A 9,867-nucleotide genomic window follows, 5' to 3' on the forward strand; every position below is an offset into this window, starting at 1 on the left:
AAGCTGGGAAAGGTTCAAAACAAGCTTTTTTTCTTCCTAGAAAATCAGGATGAGAGGTTAAGACAAGGGCAGTGCCGTGTACAAAGGTTATTTATTTATAAATCTCTTTCTCTCTCTGTCTGTCTCAGTCTGTCTCTGTTTATTGCGCCCTACTTTTTACAGTGAGTGTTAGAGAGCCTTTTTTTCAACCTTTGTTTCACCAGAATCTGTGCCCTTCCATGCTTCATTTTTTCTTTTTTTTAAAGTCACACCGCAGGGGCGGTGGAGAGGCCCAGGTGTGCTTCTGGTCAGCAGGAGTGCCCCTCTGTTAGCTTAAGTGCTGCTCTGTTGTGACCTCAGAGCATATATAAACTCTTAAGCTAAATGTTACCCCAACCCTTCTTCTGCCCCTGCCACTTATACAGAGTCTTTGCACACCACTGCTGTAAAGCATGAAGCTAGCATAAATTATGGTTCATGATTGATGGTAACAATTTGTGTTCCTGCGTTGGCTTTTCATTCTACTCACCAATCTTCTGTTTCAAAATTTGAACATGAATAAATATGTTTAGAGTGATTGCTTACACATGTACTCAAGCAAAATTGTAATCTCAGAAATACTCAACATAAACTAGTACTCAATTTTAACTTTGAACCTCTGGATACTAAACAGCTAATGCAACACATCTGTGAGTGTGTTAGCGTGTGAATGTGTGACTTTGCATGATCGAACGAATCACAGATGTATTTCGGTGATCCTACAGTGCATATTACAGGGGGATCAAACACTGTCACGTATAGCCATCATCAACAAATCCTGTTCACACAAACACACACACACACACACACACACACACACACACACAGGTCAGGGTGTAATCCCCCTCTGTCATTCACAAATCAGTTTCAGTGTCAACATTTGGTGATTATGATGATTACAGTCGTATTTAACAAGTATGGGATAACATGAAGTAATTTGTCACACACTTTTTATCTTATCTTTTATTGTAATATCCAGTGTGAATGAACACACATGTTCATTTGCTAAAGGTTCAACGCACCTTTGTGCTCTGTTCTTATCTTATCACAGTTTTCTGTTTTTATCCCTTGGCGCAGTGTACACTTATTGAGATCACCTTTCAAAAGAACTGTTTCTGATGTGTGCCAACCTCGCGGACAGCTGCTTACTTTATTCACAACATAATCCCCCTGACGCGAAAGTTCTTTTTAACATTTGCTGGAGTGCTGCATTGTGAAGACATGAAGAGAAAGGGCATGTCACGGAGGAGAGGCTGTTGTTGTTGACCTTCAGTGGAAAGATTCATCAGCCTGATTAAACATCCCTGAAGGCCTTGAACTGGATGGTGTAAACTTAAACTCCACTCGGATTGGAAAAATCCTTACATTATGTATGCTAGTAGAAAAACAGTTAACTCAAAAATATGTTGTTGTTTTTTTATAACTTTTAAAAGTTAAATATGTTTCTAATTCTTTTAAGGGCCACAAAAGGTAATGTTTATTTTTGTTCACGTACATTTTTATTGAACAATGTAAGAACATATGGGTGCCTATAGTCACACCCATCTACACATCCTGTTGAACTGTTAATTCCATATGCTTCAACAGTTTCCAAATCCAAATCCACAGGCGTGCACATTTTACAGCTTTCATATCTTCCAGACAGAAGAGGTAAGTCCAAAAGGGCATGTTTATTGCTGTTTGTCTGTAGTTGTTGGTTGTCTGGCTGTACATTTTCTTAAACATGTGATTTAATTTTTTCCTCCTCGTTTCCTCCTTTATTTTGTGCTTATTGCTCAGCCCTATGAAATACTTTGCACAGAAGGTGTTGTATTTAAAGTGCTATATATACTATTTATATAAACTATATAAATAAAGTTGAACTGAGTAGAGTTGAGTTATTGCTCATTTTATTGTTTTGTTGAAGGTTTTACAACTTTGTTTCCTGCTACTACTACTTCCCTACCCTAGATAAAGCCAAAGGAATTGTGAAATCACACTCTGGGGTTATGTTGGAGTAAATATTAATTAGCAAGATGAGATATGTTATTCAATAGTGCTTCTTAATGCACTTACAAGTGAGCTCATCCACACTGCACTCTGAAATTCAAATTTAGCCGCATATCAACATGAGCAACTTTGGGCAGATGCTAAAGGAGATTGGGGACTTTGGTTTGTTTCAGAAACGCTTACTATACTGGTAGGATTGTGCATCCCCAGCATGTTTGCTGCTTTTGATGTGATTAGCCAGGTGTTTATGGGCATGAGCGTCCCACATTATTGTAACACTAGCTGGATCTTGGACTGTGGGCCCAAACTGACGCACGAGACACGGAGAAAGCTCACCCTCCCGGTGAACAAGCATGGGATGTTTGAAAGCTGTAAAATGTTCACACCTGTGGATTTGGATTTAGAAACCATTGAAGCATATTAACAGTATAACAGAATGCATAGATGGATGGGATTATGAGGCACCCATAGGGGCTTCCAGGACTGTGTCAGAGGTGTCAGAGTCCCCACTAGACTGGAGCTGGTTCCTTACAGGGTCTCTCAGTCCTCTGTATTGAGTCCATTATTCCTTGCTATTCCCCTGCTCACAATTATTTCTTTGATCTATTCCGTTCATTTCTCCTCCTTTTACCATCATTCTAATTTTCAATTTGATTTAGTGTTTGACAAGAGTGGTTTGACTGAGGCATCATAGTCCATCTACATGGCAAGTTTTCTGGTTGGAGTGTTGGCGTTTGGGGCAATTTCTGCGCATCCAATCCCACCTCTTGTCCAATGTATGTGATAGTCTCATTCTTTATGAGACTAAAGGGAATTTTGCTTTCATAATAAATTGTCATTATTATTATTATTATATTATTATTTATTATTATTTACACAATGTAGGAGTATCACCAACCCATAAGAAGGCCCCTTGAGAGTCTATATTAAAAGTAAATGGTAAAATGGACTGCACTTCAATAATTTCTCCCTGTCATTCGCCCATTCTCACACACTCACAATGCCATGCCATACAAGGTACTGGCCTGCCCATCAGGAGCAACTTGGAGTAACCATGGTGACAAATGTCCCCTAATCTTAACAGAACAGTGACCCAAACCATGATCTTTTACTGACCAAATTGTGTTTGTCCCTAAACCTCACAAACTGTAACCATAGTGGTGTAAGAACATTTCAAAACAATAATATTTTTGAAAAGATGATGTCATCCTGTTGATAGTGGCGTCAGATCAGACGAGAGAGAGCAGAAAGGGACAGAAAGGAATTCCTCATTGGATACTTCTGTGGACAAAGAATAAAAGAAAGAAATTTACCCTAAACTTTATCATGTTCTACTGTAAGCAAAAAGTGGATGATCGATGACACATATGAAGGTTGACAGAGAGCAAAGTAGGTTAAACTTCACCTCTTGTGTTAGACACTTTCACTTTCACTCCTTCTCCTACTGTTGTGGATGTTGCATTTTCACCCCACATCTTCATTTATATGGTTCTCAAATTTTTTCTGTAGCATTTCATGGGATATCATTATGATGAATACATCTGAGATGGGTGGGTCCACTGTTTGTGTGTGACTAAAGACACTCAGTATGTATGACGCAGTAGAAGTGCTAAAAGTAGGACTGTTGAGTGGCCAGTCTATGCCAAAGCAAAATTGATGGCTGCAATCCAACTGTAAGATCTGTCTTACTGATTTTAAGGGGTGGAGTGGACTGATCCCTCTAAGTCTGCTCTTTGCACCATCATCCTGTTGTTTGTCCCTGTTGGACTGATGGTGTTGCCAGGAATTGCCTTTACATCAGCAAATAGAAGATCCTGCAGCTGGTGCTCTTCAGCCCTCTTCTCTTAATTGTAGGATTTCTCTACTGGTCAGCTGCCTCCAGGATCATAATACCTAGATGGGTTGTTTAAATGCTATTCTTGTTCAACAAAAGTTACATACCATACCATATTGAGAAAATGAACTCTCTTAATGGGATATAACTGGTGTGTTTTTGGTTTCTTCCTTATCTCAGATAATTACTTCATGCCATGTTTAACATTTGTTACATGAATACATAAATAATCCATGACATGTTGTGTATTAATGGTAAAAGAAAAAGTCAAGACAATGAAGTGTTTCTTTTAAAGAGCAGCTTAAAGGATATGGCTGGCAGCCATATCTGCAGCTGAAAATCTTGTTTTTGCCATCCAACAGTGGTTTTACTTCTAATTGTGATGCAGTGATATAAAAGTGTTTTTCAGGGTGTCAGTACACTGTGGCATCATGCACTGTTGAGTGTAGTTAAAGTGGCAACATAGCGCACATTTGACAACTACCAACCAACCACAGCCATCAGTGATCCTGAATGAGGTCGTAGGTGAAACAGACTTGAAACTTTTGACCAGACAGGTCAGTTACACACAGCTTTTCAGCCTGGTGTTAAGTCTTTAAATAATTTTAAAATTGAAAGTATCTCTCCAACCCTGATACCAGGTTTTCCACAAATCTCCTATATTATGGACTGAGCCTGAATGTCGGCGGCTTTGGCCTGAACCTCACACAGTTTGTCTTTGGGATTGTTGAAATTCTTGCACAGCTGAGCAGTTTGGCTCTAATTCAGCACTCTGGAAGGAGAATAAGCCAAACAGGCTTCCTGCTCTTTGGGGACACTGCTTGCCTTGTGGCCCTTGCCATCCCAAAACCATGCTATAGAGGTGTCAGTTTGTCTGATCTTCCTCTGATGTAACAGTTGTTGCGGTAGTGGGTAAATATTCTGCAACTGCCTCTTTCACCACAGCATGCTTATATTACCTTATTATAACCCACCATTTTAAGGTAATATTCCTTTTTGTGCCCATTAAAATTCTAGTATTAGATTACTTTTACTGTCCATTCTTGCAGGCAAAATGGTTTAGGTCTAAACTCCATGTGTGTTCATGTGGTGAGCAACCTCGCTCCACTGATCCGGCTCCTGGAGGTCGACCATTACAGCGTGCCCATGCTGATATATGGCATCGTCCCTGCTGCTGCTGGAACTTTGTGTTTGTTACTGTCTGAGACCCGCAATGTTGAAGTTCAGGACCACGCTGGGCTTAAGTGAGCTGGTGATTTTATGATATGATTTTAGGGACAGAAGATACTGAAGAGCACAAAATGTTTTTTATCTAGTGGATCCTTCACTGTTTCAGCAGGCATTTCCTCTCATCCTAATTTCCTCTGGAGTCAAGTGTAAGTCAACTTTATGGAACCATTTGGTTGCATTACCCTGTTTAAAATGCTTCAACAGCGACACCTGCAGGGCGAGAGGAGAAAGGACAGTGTGTGAAGTGGGGGGGGGCAATTGGTGGAGATGGAGTGGGGGACAGAGGAGGACGGGTGCCTGCTGCCCTCCGCAGGGCGGGATCTCAGCTGGCTTGTTGAAGCAGCCTGAAAGACTCTTTATACATCCATGGAAGGACTGTTAAGGACTGTTGTTAAGCTAATGGGAGAAATTATCTGGATTGTGCAGCGCAGCAGCAGCAGGACGCTGCCGGGGAGGCTGGAGAGAGAAGCAATCGGAGAAACAACCAGGAGAGTTAGCTTGTTTGTCATTGTTGCTAATGGTGTTAGACTGGTTAAGTAGCAGCCATAAAGTTTTGTAAACTAACAAACAAGATGACCAACAGTCACAAATAGATGTTATAACATGGATACTTCGTCTCCATGAAAGAAAGAAGATGTCAGATAACGTGAGTCAGATACAGCTTCTCTCTCTCGGTCTCTTTGGTCGCTAATTTCATCTCTGATGGTTAAATGTCTCTGTGTCGCTGTTGTGTGAATTTATCTCCTTAACAAGAATGTAACAGCGATCATATAATGTGTTGTGGGTAACGTTAGTTTGCTTGTTGAGGTTACAGTGAGCTGTCTGGACTCACTCATTCATTCGTTTTTAATTGAGTGGTTGTTCAGTCACCTGTTGATGTTGTATGATTAGTGAATGAGTGCAGGTCTGGCTGCATGCTTCTGACAGTTTCTTTAGTTCGTTTTTAGGCTGAGCCGTATATTGAGCTTAAAGTAACTAGAATAACAAGTGTTAACTAATGGTGTAACGGATCGTAGTTGATGATCCGTACGGATCGCCCCCCATGGTTCGGCAGGCATATGAACTGCGGATCAATTGCAAAATTTAATGTCTCATTTAAGACAAAGTAAACAAACTGCTGTAAGTGCAAGTCATGGGCAGACAGCATGTGCTGTTTAATGTGCTGCAGCTGAGCAGCTAATTAGCTATCTAGCTGCTAACTGACGTTAGCGGTGAATGTTTGTTATCATCAAGTTTTGATGAAGTGGACAGAGGCTGTTTCATTCACTGTTTAAAAGAGGAAGGTATCATGCCTCATATTGCAATAACTGATCATTGAATATTTTATATATTTTATTTTATTTTATTTTATTTTATTTTATTTTATTTAAACATTGGACATCTTAAATGTTGTTTTCATTTATGACCATGGGCAAAAGTTCCTTGCTGTTTCTTGCTGTAAGTGTGTTACAGAATAAATGGAAAATAAAGTTTTATTTGTCTCCCCCTTTTTTTCGCTGATCCTAATAATGATCTAATCCGTGACTCAAATCCATGATACGATCCGGACCATGAGTTTTGTGTTTATGTTAACACCCCTAGTGTTAACATGTCAGCTTTGTAGATTATATTTTGTATGTCGTGCACATAGATAAGAGTGTGTAAGTCATGTGTTTGATATATGCATTAATACTTTCTGATGTGAACCTAAACTTTTAGATCTGTGAATGTTTTTAGTGTTCAATCTTTCTAGTATTCAGCACTGATCTGTTCCTGTATCACATTATAAGCTTTGTGCTACTTTATATATTTCTGTATACTAAGAAAATATATAGGAAACACATGTAAATCATGTGATATGTTGTCTGTTTTTGATGAGAACATAAATTTGTTTTCACAATAGAACAATACTATAAATTTGAATTTCACTTTGTTGGTAAAATGACACATTTGATCCACTCCATGGCTAAAATGAGCACTTCTTTGTTTAGAGACAATATGTATATGCTAAATGTCTTTAAAGAAGCAGCCTTTTCACCACTCAAGCGAATTTATTGGCATATAAAATTGCCCCCCACCCCTCTGATTTCATCAGGTCGGACAATGATATAGTTTGATGTGGTTTGTTGTAAGAGCCCATGTTGGTTTTCCTCCTGTCCTCCCCATTTTTTTGAGTCACCAGCCGCCACTGATCTGCACTATAAGCTCTTTGTGTGATTAGTATTGTGGTTAAAGTGCTATATACTGTATTTTCATTGTATGTGTTTTTACTCATTTTTTGTTTTGTCTGAAGTTTTACATTTGGTGGCAATTTAACTAGAACAGCGCAGATTTTTGTAGGATTTTACAACCAACAAATTGCAGAAATTAATTAGTATGTAAGTACGAACATAATTACTGGGTACTACTGGGACAAGTAGAAGGGGAAAAGGGGGTTGTGTTTGAAACAGCCTTAGAAATAAATTATAATGCAAGTATTTTTAAATTAATGAGTACCTATTTAAGATCAGGGCAAGCAGGCTGTACAGCAGGCTTGCTGGCATGGTACTCAACTAGCAACAACATAGCAAGCATCCTCATACCCAGAATGCAACACTCTGTTAAAGCAAAAGGCCACTGACATGTATATTGTAATATTTTGGGTGGCATTATCATTATTGAGAGATACTGAGATATAAGCCTGTTGGTCCTCTGTGAATAACCTGTAATTATTTAATATGTAGTTGGTAAGTCAAAAAGTATCAAGGGTGTAATTTTTTTCTAGGGTCCCTATGTGAGAGCTTTTATAACAAATGCCAAATTATGACACAAGACCCCCTGCACATCTGTGTGTGAGTACATTCACGTACACTAAAAGAGCCTGCTATTCCCACACTCTCTTAGTTGACTTTGTCTGACTCAGACTCTGCCCAAGCCCTGTGCCTCATGAAGCTCTGAGGAACTGAGTCACCCAACAGCCCTCTGTCAGCTTCCTTCTCTCACATATCCTGCTCGGATTTCCATAACCCAGGAGATCATTGAAGAATTCACTGAAACAGTAGCTGCACTCTCTTTATGACCCCTTTTAACATGCTTTAGACTGCATGCACCTGTGCACCTCTGTATGGGGACATAAAGCTTCTGATGGATAGTAGTAGATGTCCATCCTTCTCACTTATCTCATTATCACTGTAAACAATGGAGGAGATAAACACAGAGGTGAAAAATACCTATTCCTGTGAGTACCTTTAAATTAAACTTTAGTGCACCCAAATCATCTGAACCCAATTATACCATGGTTACTTGTCTATGTTTTCCAAATTCCTTAAAAGGAAAAACATAATTAGTACCATTAGTTGTCTTTTTCTAAGCTGTACACATACAGATCTTACTTCTTTCTGCTTTCTTACTAATTAATATGTTGTTTTTATCTGGTCTTAACCAGACTTTCAGTGTTTCTTTGATGTTGTCTGCAATGATTGCATCAATGCTGAGGCGGAAGATGGTGATATTATTGGAGCATTTCCTTGTGAGTCATGCTGAGATTGTCAGAGGTCAGGCAATAGCAATATGTACAAAAGGACAAAAGAATCTCTCATCATATTGATGCAGAGAACCAAAGTAAAACATAATAATGCAAATAACTAAAAATCCAGCCTTGGAACATAACCTTCCTCATTGGTTCAATTCAGATATCTAGATTGAGATGTGAATTAAAAAATACTCAAAACGATCTTATTTTGTTGTTTAACAAAAACTATTTCTCACAGGAGCCTATAGACCATTGTGGCTTGACAGAAGAGACCATGGGCAAGTTGAAGGACCGTGGCAAGTTCGAACATGTCTGTAATAATAGCAGGACTCACAAGAATGAAGGGTGTAGATGTTTTAGAAAGCAGAGATTATAGATAAAAAGTTGAAAAACTTGAGTGCAGGATGAGTCATCAAACTTTTGAAACTGTTTTACAGGAAGATAGAAGACAAGGACTTTGATGGAAAAAATACTCTGATACTGATTTTCTGACATATATTTGGCATATAACAAGGGACACAGGATAAAAACTGGGACAATGTATTTTTCATTTTTTGGGGCCTTGAAGCTCTGTTTTTGGTCTCTACCAAGTCCTGAGGGAAATATCTGGCAAACTACAATGAGTTTATCAGAGCTTTTTCACTGGCAACAGTTTCATGCTGCATCTGGAAACAATGCTGATTAGGGCAGTGAAAGTAATTAGTAGTTAAAACAGTTAAGTGCAGGCTGTAAACCCAAAACAAGGAGCTAAAAGACACTCAAACGCTTCACAGAGATGAGAGGAACTGTAGAAACGGGGAAATTCTCTGTGGGTTTCTCTCTATTAGCATCCACTTTCACATATAAGTAGCCATGTTGTCCCTCGTTGATATAAAAATCTTGATTACAGCAGCTTTATACTGTATATATGGTATGTTGGCCATGTTACTGAACACGTCTGGGTGCTTAGCAAGTCATCAACAATGGCTAGCTTTGTGTCACGCAGTATTTAGAAACGTAGAAAATATTATACTTTGACGTTGAGCTCATTTCAGTTATTGCAGTATTTCAATTATTGGAATTAATGGACTATCATTTTGGGGTGTGAGTTCTACCTCACTTGGCCAATTATTTCTCAATATTAATAGCATGGCTACACTGAGTGAATCAACATATAATTAAATTCTCTGTAAAACATTAAGTTTTCAGGATAACATTTGAATTTTCCTGGCTCTCAAGGCTCTTGGTTGGTTGAGGTTTAAAGTCTTCAAAAAAACTGAACCAGTAATTGCATATATTCATATATTTCTGTCATATCACAGCACTA

The 9,867-nt window shown here is 38.8% G+C and overlaps 1 pseudogene; it reads left to right on the plus strand.

Moving 5' to 3' along the window:
- Nucleotides 1-2,126: 2,126 nt before the first annotated feature.
- On the plus strand, nt 2,127-5,089 carry LOC137171313 (solute carrier family 22 member 13-like; annotated as a pseudogene).
- The last annotated feature ends 4,778 nt before the right edge of the window (nt 5,090-9,867 follow it).

The sequence above is a fragment of the Thunnus thynnus genome, chromosome 19 (assembly GCF_963924715.1).
Source record: "Thunnus thynnus chromosome 19, fThuThy2.1, whole genome shotgun sequence".
In the NCBI taxonomy this organism is placed as follows: domain Eukaryota; kingdom Metazoa; phylum Chordata; class Actinopteri; order Scombriformes; family Scombridae; genus Thunnus; species Thunnus thynnus.